The 14872-nt window shown below is 46.6% G+C and overlaps 1 long non-coding RNA gene across 1 annotated transcript in view; it reads left to right on the top strand.

Moving 5' to 3' along the window:
- Positions 1-13706, top strand: part of LOC138297380 (uncharacterized) — a 51229-nt gene extending 37523 nt beyond the window's left edge. Inside the window, exon 2 of the long non-coding RNA XR_011204068.1 lies at positions 13362-13706. This is a non-coding gene — a long non-coding RNA (uncharacterized lncRNA). The remainder of the gene's footprint in view (positions 1-13361) is intronic.
- Positions 13707-14872: the final 1166 nt, after the last annotated feature.

The following is a 14872-nucleotide window of genomic DNA, read 5'->3' on the forward strand; positions in this document are numbered from 1 at the left end:
GCTGGCAAATGGAATTGCGTAGCTCTGCTGATATCCGAATGCATTCACGATGAAGTATTATTGCCGTATGTTTACCTTGTGCTCTGTACCTTATACCGTTTTCAATAAAAAAATGTTTATTTGCGAGTAAAGCAATGAACGTTCAAATGCTTTGAAATGACACTTGCACACCAAATTACTCATATGATCAGATTTTTAGGGTCGAGCCTGCGTTGCATGCGCTCGCGCATGCGTATCGCAGCGAGACGCTTTAGTTCTTAGAAAAGGGCTTGGAGCCCTGTCGACGTCACGTCAGTGTGTTTCATTGGTTCGTGGGCTTGCCTAGTAAAATCTGCTTGGTTTCATTAGTGTAAGGCATGTACACGTCATGCCTTTTCCGGTGGTTAGCCCTCCTCGAGCGCAGCGACCAAGTACAGAAAACATGCGAGGCTCGCTGTTTTCTGTCGGATCGTGGACTACTTTTTCTCTATTTTCCTAGCGCGATTTCACTTGGCAGAAGTCGAGCGCTTTACACAGTTAATTTCACTTTTTCGGGTTGTACATAAAAACACTTTTGCCGATAGATGAAAAGTTGGGTTAGGAGTTTACAACGCGATCAACTCTAACATGAGCAAATGCGAGACCCGTTGCATTGCAAATGCTTGTTTACCTTGGGAGCACTACTGGCTGAAGCGGGGAAAAAGCCAAAACTTTTGTAAGAATGTAATACATTATATTTCAGCTGGAAAACTGCACACTGTGTTACCTACCAGAATGAGAAGGTAGTATTGCGAGGCCTGGCTGCGTCGCATTGTTGATGCACTAAAGCGAGCATCTCTCTCACCCGAATAGGCACAGCGCTAAGTTGTGTCTGCCACAATGAACTTGTATTTTACGGCTCTGCAGAACCATTGAACAACCTGTGACCCATCCACAGGGATAACGATACCACTGAGCTGTGAATATGGCATGGTTTTGGTGATACAGTCTATTGGCCCAGTGGTGCACTGCCCAATCTAAGGATACCAAACCCATGATGCTCTGCTTACTTGCCTCACTTGTTCTTCGTGAGATGGCGCTTGCTGAATACAGCCGATGAGGACTTTGTGCTATTTTGGACTCTTCACCTGAACTTGACTTTTCAGGTAATTTCAAGACCATTATCAAGCTTGTGTCTGGGGTGGGGCGGGGAGCCTCAAGCTTTGCTTATCCGAAGATACTGAGATCCAGTTTCTTCATTCCCTTCCTGTTTGACCACGTGCTTTGGCATAATAGAGGTGAGTTAATGTGTTACAATGACTAAAGGTAAAAGCCTCACCTGACAAGAGGGGACACACAAAAGCGGCAGCAAGAATTCCTCCATAAAGCAACTGCGTGCCTCGAAAGTTAATATAAGCATTGGAAAAACTCGATCTGCTTCCTTTTAGGTCTGGCTTCACAGCTCATTTACCACCATATTTTATTTGGTCAACAGAACAAGAGCTTTAAGGGTCGCTACTGAGAGAGGGGCTTGGCTCTGCCCACAGACTAATCCTCCCCACTACAGATATGATAGGGAAGAAGTTGGGTGCTTCTGCTAAAAAAACAATAGTGCTCACATTGTGCAGGATATGCCCATGGACGTCATTTAGGGGTCGCCAGGCGTCGCAGGTGCGACCACTGGCCTGCCCCCTTGCGACCCATGGCACTGCCTTTGCGACCCCTGGCCACAGAGGTGGCAAAATTCAGTGCCTGGAACACAGGGGCTGCTCCTCCTTATGAAATTCGGTTGAGGCTCCACTCTCCTTGTTTTCTGTCAATTTTTTTATTACACAAATAGTGAATAACATTATTCACTATTAGTGTAATAAAAGTGGAGTACACTTAGCAGGAATATGACACTGTGGCGGTTGGTGTGTGTGTGTGTGTTCTCCCCCCTCACACGCACACCCCCCCACCCTCCAAAAGTAAATGTTAAATGACGTGTGATGTCACTTCTGGTACCCCTGTCATTTTGGTGAATTGACACTCTGATTTTCCATTCAAATCAATTACAACAAAAAAAGACAGTCCAAAAGCGAATATTTGCCTTTCAGAAGAAACCTGAACACACTGAATTTTGCTGTACTTATACTGTTTTGGTGCCCTCTGATGTCAAAGTAATAACATTTCAGTTCCTATCTCTAAGCAGTTACCCATGATGTATGCTCTCTTTGACCATTTGTGGGTATGGTAAGCAACATAACTTGCCCTTGTGACCATCTATAAGTTCCCTGGACCCCCAGGAACTATTCTCACTCCACTTGGTAGCATGTCTCACCTTAGATGAATTTTGCTCACTGTCGTATTGGTCTGCAGATTCGCAATTCACTCTGAGCAGGATTTTAGTCAACGGTAAATGCCACCACCACAATGTCAAACTTCCTTACCAAGAGCGGGTTGGACCTTTGCTTTCTGAAAGATGTGGTAGCCAGATTGCAGTAATAAAGTTCACTGTGCATACAGATGCCGCCAGAATAAATGCTCCCCCCCCCTTAAAGCACTGCACCTAAAACTCGTGTTCCTACTTTTACATCGTGATGGACTGAAAAGTATACCTGTAGGAGCTTTATCGCCTCTTAAAGAAAGATCATGGGCCATATCATAAACATAATCAGTGCCCACATACAGGCCCAGTAGGGGTGCATGTGCCAGTTTTGCTAAAAGTGAAGAGCACGCATTAAATCAGAAAATCTTTGAGTTAGTATACAAGCTGTATACAGTACAGCTCGGAAACATGAAGCAGCAACAACTGCTCTGTTTCTTAGTATTAGCTTCAGACAGTACAAGTCCACCAGCAAGTGCGAAACCCATGATGAGCCACGGCATAGATGTAAAACGCATTAATAAAGCAGGTCCAGGATCAACAAGATCCACAGTAATTCCTACCGCTGCTACGTCAAAATGAAGCTTGGGAATTATGGTGCCAAAACAACAAACCAAATTTAATGGAAACATTGAGCTTTTCTTGTTGTTTCGTGTCTAAGATGCAAAATGAACCAAAGAAGTTCACAATGCATATAAGACAACATTAACGTGCTTTGTGCAATTGTCACACATGCCTAGCACAAGCACAGACCTCGCAATGCTTTAAAATATGCCAAAGTCCATGCGCTTAGCAAACATCAATGCTGAGCGGACCTTCCTGATTTTCGAATAAACAAAAAAAGTCATAGACACAGATAAACAATATAAAAATGTATCTTAATAAATGGAATGAATTGCACAGGCAAATGTCCCACAGCATGCTGTAGGTCATGGAGTTTCTTCATTGACTCAGCTGCTGATTCATAAAGCAACAGTTTGCTGTCACCGAAGGATCTATAGATAACAGCATGCATATTAATTCCTCAGCAGGCTTCTCCCCTGTGACCAGCTGGAGCAGATATAGACGTCCGTGTAAGCAGACCGAAGGAAGCCGTAAAGGAGCAGAGGCCATGCAGCATCCGCCGCAACAACATAGAACGGTGAAGAGGTACCGTGGGGTTTAATCAAGGAGGGCCACGTGGGAACTGGCGCCAGCAATACCGAAGCAGCAGCACCTGTGGAAGCAGCCAAGGGCCCAAACAGACCACGAGGAGGTTACCAGGGGGCTCATAAGCACATAGGTGTATTCCTCATGCTCGAGGCAGCGATGTGACCCGGCTCGCCAACCAAACCCCTAATATTGTTGTTGGGAAAGGAGCGGCAAAGGACACCGCTGGGGGGCTCTCAAACACAGGGGAGAGGCGGGGACAGCTGACTCTATGTCAGGACCGAAGGCTCCGATTATGCTTCTCTTTCCATGCTTTAAGTTTTCAGCACCCAATCAGAAAACAAAACAAAGACATCACTTCCTGTGACACAGTGCTACATGACTAGCATAGAGCCTAGCCCTGTATAAACTCCTTAGGGATATAACGCCTCCTCTTTCTTTGCGGCTTCACAGCCAGTTAAGTGTCGTATTATATATGTGAATGTGTATTACCGCGGGACGCGATTTGCGATCAAGTGCTTTTGTATTCTTATAGTGCCCACCCGCACCGAGCTCCTGCTACGTTTCCTGATTTGCATGATTGTGTGTTTTTACGATCGGACGCTTCTGATCGTTATCACACGTTCACATTGCACATTCTTTACGTTGTGGGAGCGTTTTTCCTCCCGGCAAGGGTTTCCTTAACCCTCGCCTTTAACCCCTTCGCTGCCAGGCCTTTTCCCCCTCCTGTGCCAGGCCTTTTTTTGCCTATTTGGGGCAGTTCGCGCTTAGGCCCTCATAACTTTTTGTCCACATAAGCTAAGCAACCCAAATTTGCGTCCTTTTTTTCCAACATCCTAGGGATTCTAGAGGTACCCAGACTTTGTGGGTTCCCCTGAAGGAGGCCAAGAAATTGGCCAAAATACAGTGAAAATTTAGTTTTTTTCAAAAAAATTGGAAAAAGTGGCTGCAGAAGAAGGCTTGTGTTTTTTCCCCTGAAAATGGCATCAACAAAGGGTTTGCGGTGCTAAACTCAGCAGCTTCCCAGCTTTCAGGAACAGGCAGACTTGAATCAGAAAACCCAATTTTTCAACACAATTTTGGCATTTTACTGAGACATACCCCATTTTTGCAATTTTTTGTGCTTTCAGCCTCCTTTCAGTCAGTGACAGAAATAGGCATGAAACCAATGCTGGATCCCAGACCCCTAAACATTTCTGAAAAGTAGACAAAATTCTGAATTCAGCAAGGGGTCATTTGTGTAGATCCTACAAGGGTTTCCTACAGAAAATAACAACTGAAAAAGAAAAATATTGAAATTGAGGTGAAAAAAACATCAATTTTTCTCTACGTTTTACTCTGTAACTTTTCCCTGCAATGTCAGATTATCGAAAGCAATATACCGTTACGTCTGCTGGACTCCTCTGGTTGCGGGGATATATAGGGCTTGTAGGTTCATCAAGAACCCGAGGAACCCAGAGCCAATAAATGAGCTCCACCCTGCAGTGCGTTTTCATTCTATACCGGGTATACAGCAATTCATTTGCTGAAATATAAAGAGTAAAAAATTGCTATTAAGAAAACCTTTGTATTTCCAAAAAGGGCACAAGATAAGGTGTTGAGGAGCAGTGGTTATTTGCACATCTCTGAATTCCGGGGTGACCATACTAGCATGTGAATTACAGGGCATTTCTCAAATAGATGTCTTTTTTACACACTCTCCTATATTTGGAAGGAAAAAATTTAGAGAAAGACAAGGGGCAATAACACTTGTTTTGCTAATCTATGTTCCCCCAAGTCTCCCGATAAAAATGATACCTCACTTGTGTGGGTAGGCCTAGCGCCCGCGACAGGAAACGCCCCAAAGCGCAACGTGGACACATCCAAATTTTTAAAAGAAAACAGGAGGTGTTTTTTGCGAAGTGCCTACCTGTAGATTTTGGCCTCTAGCTCAGCCGGCACCTAGGGAAACCTACCAAACCTGTGCATTTCTGAAAACTAGAGACCTAGGGGAATCCAAGGAGGGGTGACTTGCGGGGCTCGGACCAGGTTCTGTTACCCAGAATCCTTTGCAAACCTCAAAATTTGGCTAAAAAAACACATGTTCCCCACATTTCTGTGGCAGAAAGTTCTGGAATCTGAGAGGAGCCACAAATTTCCTTCCACCCAGCGTTCCCCCAAGTCTCCCGATAAAAATGATACCTCACTTGTGTGGGTAGGCCTAGCGCCCGCGACAGGAAACACCCCAAAGCGCAACGTGGACACATCCAAATTTTTGAAAGAAAACAGAGGTAGTTTTTGCGAAGTGCCTACCTGTAGATTTTGGCCTCTAGCTCAGCCGGCACCTAGGGAAACCTACCAAACCTGTGCATTTCTGAAAACTAGAGACCTAGGGGAATCCAAGGAGGGGTGACTTGCGGGGCTCGGACCAGGTTCTGTTACCCAGAATCCTTTGCAAACCTCAAAATCTGGCTAAAAAAACACATGTTCCTCACATTTCTGTGGCAGAAAGTTCTGGAATCTGAGAGGAGCCACAAATTTCCTTCCACCGAGCGTTCCCCCAAGTCTCCCGATAAAAATGATACCTCACTTGTGTGGGTAGGCCTAGCGCCCGCGACAGGAAACGCCCCAAAGCGCAACGTGGATACATCCAAATTTTTGAAAGAAAACAGGAGGTGTTTTTTGCAAAGTGCCTACCTGTAGATTTTGGCCTCCAGCTCAGCCGGCACCTAGGGAAACCTACCAAACCTGTGCATTTCTGAAAACTAGAGACCTAGGGGAATCCAAGATGGGGTGACTTGCGGGGCTCGGACCAGATTCTGTTACCCAGAATCCTTTGCAAACCTCAAAATTTGGCTAAAAAAACACATGTTCCTCACATTTCTGTGGCAGAAAGTTCTGGAATCTGAGAGGAGCCACAAATTTCCTTCCACCCAGCGTTCCCCCAAGTCTCCCGATAAAAATGATACCTCACTTGTGTGGGTAGGCCTAGCGCCCGCGACAGGAAACGCCCCAAAGCGCAACGTGGACACATCCAAATTTTTGAAAGAAAACAGAGGTGTTTTTTGCGAAGTGCCTACCTGTAGATTTTGGCCTCTAGCTCAGCCGGCACCTAGGGAAACCTACCAAACCTGTGCATTTCTGAAAACTAGAGACCTAGGGGAATCCAAGGAGGGGTGACTTGCGGGGCTCGGACCAGGTTCTGTTACCCAGAATCCTTTGCAAACCTCAAAATTTGGCTACAAAAACACATGTTCCTCACATTTCTGTGGCAGAAAGTTCTGGAATCTGAGAGGAGCCACAAATTTCCTTCCACCCAGCGTTCCCCCAAGTCTCCCGATAAAAATGATACCTCACTTGTGTGGGTAGGCCTAGCGCCCGCGACAGGAAACGCCCCAAAGCGCAACGTGGACACATCCACATTTTTGAAAGAAAACAGGAGGTGTTTTTTGCAAAGTGCCTACCTGTAGATTTTGGCCTCCAGCTCAGCCGGCACCTAGGAAAACCTACCAAACCTGTGCATTTCTGAAAACTAGAGACCTAGGGGAATCCAAGATGGGGTGACTTGCGGGGCTCGGACCAGGTTCTGTTACCCAGAATCCTTTGCAAACCTCAAAATTTGGCTAAAAAAACACATGTTCCTCACATTTCTGTGGCAGAAAGTTCTGGAATCTGAGAGGAGCCACAAATTTCCTTCCACCCAGCGTTCCCCCAAGTCTCCCGATAAAAATGATACCTCACTTGTGTGGGTAGGCCTAGCGCCCGCGACAGGAAACGCCCCAAAGCGCAACGTGGACACATCCAAATTTTTGAAAGAAAACAGAGGTGTTTTTTGCGAAGTGCCTACCTGTAGATTTTGGCCTCTAGCTCAGCCGGCACCTAGGGAAACCTACCAAACCTGTGCATTTCTGAAAACTAGAGACCTAGGGGAATCCAAGGAGGGGTGACTTGCGGGGCTCGGACCAGGTTCTGTTACCCAGAATCCTTTGCAAACCTCAAAATTTGGCTAAAAAAACACATGTTCCTCACATTTCTGTGGCAGAAAGTTCTGGAATCTGAGAGGAGCCACAAATTTCCTCCCACCCAGCGTTCCCCTAAGTCTCTCGATAAAAATGGTACCTCACTTCTGTGGGTAGGCCTAGCGCCCACGAAAGGAAATGGCCCAAAACACAATGTGGACACAACATATTTTTTCACAGAAAACAGAGGTGTTTTTTGCAAAGTGCCTACCTGTGGAGTTTGGCCTCTAGCTCAGCCGGCCCCCGGGGGGGTGGGGGGGGGGGGCAGCAATGCCCTAAAATAAATTTGACCCCCCCTACCCGGGAACGACCCTTGTCTACGGGGTCGCTCCCCCTGTGTGACATTGGCGCCAAAAAACAAATCCCCGGTGCCTAGTGGTTTCCGCTTTAGGATTGACCTAAAATCGGCCGATCTGCCAGAAATGGCCTAAATACAATTTGCCCCCCTGGGGAGCGACCCTTGCCTGATGGGTCGCTCCCCATCTCTAAAAAAAAAAAAAAAAAAAAAACACAAACAAAAATTTCCCCTGGTGCCTAGAGGTTTCTGCCCCCTGGGGGGTCAGAAATGGCCTAAAATAAATTTGCCCCCCCAACCCCTCCCCCGGGAGCGACCCTTGCCTACGGGGTCGCTCCCCCTGTGTGACATTGGCGCCAAAAAACAAATCCCAGGTGCCTAGTGGTTTCTGCCCCGACCTAAAATCGGCCAATCTGCCCCCAGGGGGGCAGAAATGGTCTAAATACAATTTGCCCCCCAGGGGAGCGACCCTTGCCTGATGGGTCGCTCCCCATCTCTAAAAAAAGAAAAAAAACACACAAAAAACACAAAAATAAAATTTGCCCTGGCGCCTAGAGGTTTCTGCCCCCCCTGGGGGCAGAAATGGCCTAAAATAAATTGCCCCCCCCCAGGGAGCAACCCTTGCCTAAGGGGACGCTCCCCTTGCGTGAAATTCACGCAAAGAAAAAACTCCCTGGTGTCTAGTGGTTTCTGCCCCCTTGGGGGCAGATTGGCCTCATCAAAATAGGCCAATCTGCCCCCAAGGGTGGCAGAAATGGCCTAAATATAATTTTCCTCCAAGGGGAGCGACCCTTGCCTAAGGGGTTGCTCCCCACCTAAAAAAAAAACAAATATAACTGGTGCCTAGAGGTTTCTGCCCCCCCTGGGCAGAAAAGGCCTTCCCGAAAACATGCCCCCCAAGTTCCCCTGTGCCTTGGACGAGATGATTTCGGTTAAATATCTGTAGAGCGGGAACGAGGAGAGCATCAAGCATAACACGCTGTCCTCTTTCTATTTTTGGTGTTCCTGCTTCGCGCGCATGCGCAATTCATTCTGACTCTGGTCAGCATATTTCCCTGGGGCTTTGAACATGAGATGCGTGTGTTCTTCTCATGCAGGATTTCACCAGCTCTCCGACCTGCACCAGATCGGCTGTTGCTATTGGGCTGTAATAATTGTTATTAGGCTCTGCCTTGCTGGAATGCCACTTTGTTGGTGGAATTTTTTCCATTTTTAAGCAGGCCTCCCTCCACACTTTACTACTGGCTTTGGGCCACCCCTGAGCATATTAGCCTGCTTTGAAGTTTGTCAGCATCTCCTCCCCACTTCATTTGAAGTTACTATTGGCAGATTCCTCTGCCCTTTTAAATTCTCACTTTTGTGACATGATACTGTACAGCATGGCTGGTTATGAAGGAGAATCTGGGGAAGGTACCTTTTATGATGACTCTGTGGGGTCGTTTGAGCAAGACCTTGTCTATGCCCTTGATGCTGGTGTTCGGCACACTGTCAACGTTTCTAGCAGCCAGGAAGAGCTGCCATTTTCGCAAGATCCCACCGGCTCAAGCTCAGATGCGAACCCTCACCAAGCTGATTTTGAACAACTTGTACAATCCTTGACTAAGGAGCACGGTTACTGATCCTCACGGTCACTTCATCTAGGAGATGAGAGTAAGGAGGATTCAGATTCCTCTTCTTCCTCCAACAATCCAGATAAGGACACTGATTCTCCTCCTCGTAAACGAAAGGCCAAATCACAGCACGCTCAAGCGGCTTCTCAGCCTCTGAAAGTACTCACATTCAAACCGGAAGATATCGTCCACCATAGATCTTCCTCTTGGATTCCACCTTCAGAGGTGGCCGAATACATTCAGGCACATTTTCGCAATTGTTTCGACAAGGATGTCTGGTTTTGGCTGAGATCTGAATGTCCCCTGATTTCCCCTCAAAGATTACTGAAACTCCGGAGATAGGTTACTAGGGTGGGATCTATCTCAAGAAATTCTCCAAAGACCCTAAAAATGGCATTGATCATGCCTGGCAAGGTTGTCAGGACAAACTCTTGGATGTCTGAGGCCCTCTTACTAAGATCCTGGAGCTGGGTTTTCAGACTGAGGCATCAGATACCCCTGTTAACCTGGAAGTTTTGGTTGGTTGGGCCCAGAGAGCCTTGTGCTTTCTGGGAAACGCAAACTGCGCCATCTCTTGTGAGATGGATCCCAGTCTGACAGATTTGGCCTCGTCTGAATCGGGCCCACTGGGTTAGGGACTGCTTTTTGGATCTCCTTTTCTCAAGGAACTTTCTAATTTCGCCTCCACTTAAGTCAACCTAGACAAAGCTCAGTGCTCCATAAAAAAAGATTCTTCGCCTGCCTTTTTCCAGGGCCGGACGCTACAGAGGGTGAGCCTTCAGCCGCAATTATTATCCAGGCCCCCCACGAGGTTCCTACCAACATCCCAGAGGGAGATATCAGGATTCCTTCTCCACCTTCTACCCCACCAGGTCCCATGGAGGTCACAACCGATTCCAGAGAGGACAATCTAAGGGATCCTACACCACCTATCAGGAGCCTAGCCCTACAGGTGAGACTTATTTCGATTTCAGAAGTGATTCTGGGGGGGCAGGACAGCTTTATTTGTTCACAACTGGCACCCCTGGGTCCTGGAGTCTATCCAGGGTTTCAAACTGGAATTTTAAGATTCTCCTCCGGAAATGTTTTTTCCCCCTACAAGATCAGGAGTTAATCTCTTTGAAAGTCACAGCTCTTCTAGCCAAAGGGGCGATAGTGGCTTCCTATCCTCACCCTCACATTTTTCTCAGTTCAATTTTTCTAGTAGAAAAGAAGGCCGGCGGTCCCGCCTGGTCCTAAATCTAAAAGATTTTAATGGGTGGATCCTTTATTGCCATTTCAAGATGGAGGGCATACACTTGCTAAGGGACATCTTAAGAGAAAAAGATTGGATGGTCCGCATAGACTTAAAGAATGCTTACCTGACCATTCCTATTTTTCCTCCTCATCTGAGATTTCTTCAGTTCCTGTGGCAGGGCCGTTGTTACGTATACAAGGTTCGGCCTGTCTTAAGTGCCTTGGGGCTTCACGAAGGTGATGTGCCCCATTGCAGAACACCTTCGGGCCAAAGAGGTATATCTGATCATATTTATCATCATGCCTCAGTGCCCTCTTCTTATACTGACCCATCTGGAGTGAGCGATATCTCTCCTTCAGGACTTGAGTTTCATCATCAACATTCAGAAGTCCATCCTGGTACCTTCCCAGATGCTGGAGTTTCTGGGCTTTCACATGGCCTCTGTCCTAGGTCAGTTGATCCTCCCTCCTTCCAAAGTCCGTAGCATAAAGAAGGAGTTGAGGACAATGTTGTCCAAACAGATGGTATCTTTGAGATACCTAGCACGAATGGTGGGCCTCCTTTCCTCGTCCATTCAGGCTGTATTTCTGGGACCCCTCCATTATCAGGCCCTTCAGCGTCTGAAGATCTACCATTTCCAAAAGAGCCTCAGCTATTCTGCCCTCGTACCCCTCTCATTCGAGGCCAGAACCGAAATCCAATGGTGGCTCAATCACATGGATGCTTGGAATGGCAGAGGGATCTTTGTCTCATCTCTGGAGAACGTGATAGAATCCGATGCAAGCCGCTGGGGCTGAGGAGCCCGCTGCTGCTCGATAGTTACAGGGGGTCGTTGATCAAGGGCGGAGCTAGATCTTCATATCAATTGCTTGGAACTCTTGGTGGGTTCTTTTGCGATTCGCAGCCTCTTCCCGGAGAAGTCAAATTGTTGCATCCTACTCCGAATGGACATTATTTTGGCAGTCCATTATGTCAACAGGCTGGGGGGGATGAGATCTCTCCTTTTGGTGGAGATTGCCAAGGAATTTTGGCACTTTTGCCTTCAACATCGGATTTCAGTAGTGGCAGAGTATCTCCAGGGTCAGAGCAATACAGTAGCTGATTGGCAGTCTCATCACGTTCGAGACTTCAGTGATTGGAGACTTCATCCAAGAATATTTCACTCTCTCCAATGCCTGTGGGGCCTTTTCGCAATAGACCTCTTTGCGTCTTGCCTCAACTGATAGTTGGATCGGTTTTTCAGTTGGCACCCAGATCCAGAAGCTCAGGCAACCAATACATTTCTGCAGGACTGGTCTCAGTTCCTGGGATATGCCTTTCCTCCATTCATGATGATACCCAGAGTTCTGACTCAAGTGCTCCGTCAGACAGCAGAGCTGCTGCTTGTGAACCCCCTCAGGAGGTTTCCTGGTTTCCTGTAGTTCTAGAGATGACTTGCTCTCCTCCAGTTATACTTCCACATCGTTGGAACCTATTACTAGATCTGATGGGCCTTCCCCATCCTCTAGTGTAATCGCAGTCCCTGACTCTGGCGGCGTGGAGAATTTCAGGGAACAATGGTATCTCCCATGACTTTTGCGCGAGTCTCAAGATTTCATTGCAAGATACCGGCACCCTAGCACTCAAATGCATTATGCATCCACTTGGAAACGCTGGCGTACTTGGTGCAGTGAACGATGTGTTGATCCATACACAGCTGATTGTTCTATGATCCTAAATTTCTTATCTCATTTGGCTGCTTCAGGTACAGCCTACAGATCTGTTAATAATTACAGGTCGGCCAGCTCAGCAGGTCATGGTCCCATAGAGGGTAAACCTATTAGCGAACTTCCGATTGTGTGTAAACTTTTTCGAGGAATTTGTTTTTCTAACCCTCCTCAACTGCGCTATTCTGCCCTTCGGGATGTTATTGTCTTACCTTTTTTAGAATCCTGGCCGGCAAATAAGTACCTTTCTAGGAAGGAGCTCTCTGCTATACTTACTATGTTGTGTTTGGTATTGTGTAAACTAGTTTCTGATGTAACGGCATAAGACCTGTCGGGTAGAGTTTTTTCCCCTGAGGGGGTATCCTTTACTATTTCTCGCCATACCAAATGTAATACTAGGTCCGTGTTTTATCCTAGTTTCCTGGATAATTCTCAGTCGTGTGTTGTACAATGTTTAAAAGATTATGAGGTAAGTACAACCAAATTCTGTTCTGACATGAGCGGTCAGTTATTAATTTCTTTACTAAAGCCTTGTTGCCCAGTATCTTCAGCCACCATGGCTAGATGGATGAGGTGGCTTTTGAGTGAGGCGGGCATTGATACCACTTGGTTTGGGGCTCACCCTGCAAGAGGCACCATGGCTTCTAAGGCTTTTTCTTTAGGATCTCACCTACAGAACATTTTAAGAGTGGCTGACTGGTCGCCTGAGTCTACCTTTAAGGCCGTTTACTACAAGCCCATTTTAGACGTTGCAACAATTGTTCTAGAACAGCTTTAAACTAGCATAATAGGAGCCTCCCGTCCTGACATAGCATTACAATTTTTCTAGCTGTTGCGTTAAGAATTTTTCAATTCTACTAAGGACACGGAGGCGAGGTTTATCCCTCCCTTGGAAAAGTGTTTTGTATATTGTATCACACATGTTATTGATATGTCTTGATTTCATGTTGGGTTCCTTTTCTTACCCTCCCCTTTTGAAATGATATGGAATGACAAAGGGTATATTCCAGTGTTTATGGCTCGATTTATTTGTTTATTCTTAGGCAGTGGAGACAAGTGACTCCTGATTCTTCTAAGCTGACATCAGTCCTGTCATCTGGGTCTCCGCCTCGGATCTGGTCCGTTGGTCCCTTCGCTGGTTGGATCTTCGGTGGACCCGTTGAAGTTCCTGTGTGGTTTGCAGATTTTCCTTCCTTTGGGGGATTGTTCTTGAGACTTTTTACTGTTATTGGACTCACGCAAAGAAAGAGGAGGCATTATATCTCTAAGGGGTTTATATAGGGCTAGGCTCTATGGTAGTCATGTGGTACTGCGTCGCAGGAAGTGATGTCTTTGTTTTGTTTTCTGATTGGCTGCTAAAAAATTAAAGCATGGAAAGAGAATCATTATTTCCGCCTCTGTGTCCTTAATAGAATTAAAAAAATTATTGATACAACAGCTTGAATCTTTTTTATCCTTTACGCTTGAGGCAGCTATGTGACCCTGCTTATCGCTTTACCCCTAGTATAGTTGTGTGGCAAAGGAGACCACATAGGGACCACCTTGCGGGCGCACAAGTGACTAGGCAGGCCAGGGACAGCTAATCCCTCACGCTTAAGGCAGCAATGCGACCCGGCCCACAAATTTGTAATTTTAAAAATTATTTTGCCCCATTTTTTGACCTGATTTGGCACGACACCAAAAGGAAGCAGTACAGGCAATACCATCGACAAAGCATAACACCACAAATGGAACACTGTTGATTTATTAGGCTAAGCTGCAACAGGGAAGGGACTGAACTCAATCAAAAGTCAGTCGGAGTTAGCCTTTGCGATGATGTGACCCAGCTCATTAGCACCCCTTCCTCTCAAGATGGGATTGCCCAGGCAGAAGGGAGAACAATGTCAGGGGAGCAGACCAGCAGCCTCAGCAACCACTTTTAAGGCACAAATAATGTCAAGTGTGGTAAGGGGGTTGGGGCCAGCTCCACAAGCGTGACAGAACCCAATCCCTACGTCAAGCTTCCCACCTCCCTATATTGCGCACAAGTAACAGTACAGTTAAGACCAGGGGACAGCCGAAAGGCGATGCGACCAGGTCAACTGCACCCGCATGAAGAAGCAAGGGAGCAGCCAAAATAAAGTAGAAGAGAGCCTGCATCTGGCAAAAGCATCAACAGCAAAGCATGGAAAGGACTAGTTACAATGCCAGTTAGTGGATGACTCAAGCAAGGGATCCAACAGTCTGCAGGTCATCATCTGGCAGGGTAGACTCTGAGGAGGCAAACATTGAGCTGAAGTCTGGGCAAACAAAGAAGAAGTGCCAGTTGAAAATCATTTGCACCACTGTTGTTCAAAGGCTCAGGTACAGCGCAAGGATAGGAGCGAGAGGGAGAGGGAGGGAGGGAACAGAAAGAAAGACATTTTGAAAACTGTATTGGTATTCAGGATAATGGCATGCAATATTGTAGAGAAATTCCCACACTGTGTGTCAGACCTGTGGCTATAAGAGTAAAAAATTAATTAGGCATACAATGACTTGGGGGGGGGGGGCATGGTTGGACTATGACAAGGGT

Source organism: Pleurodeles waltl, chromosome 5 (genome assembly GCF_031143425.1).
Source record: "Pleurodeles waltl isolate 20211129_DDA chromosome 5, aPleWal1.hap1.20221129, whole genome shotgun sequence".
Classification (NCBI taxonomy): domain Eukaryota; kingdom Metazoa; phylum Chordata; class Amphibia; order Caudata; family Salamandridae; genus Pleurodeles; species Pleurodeles waltl.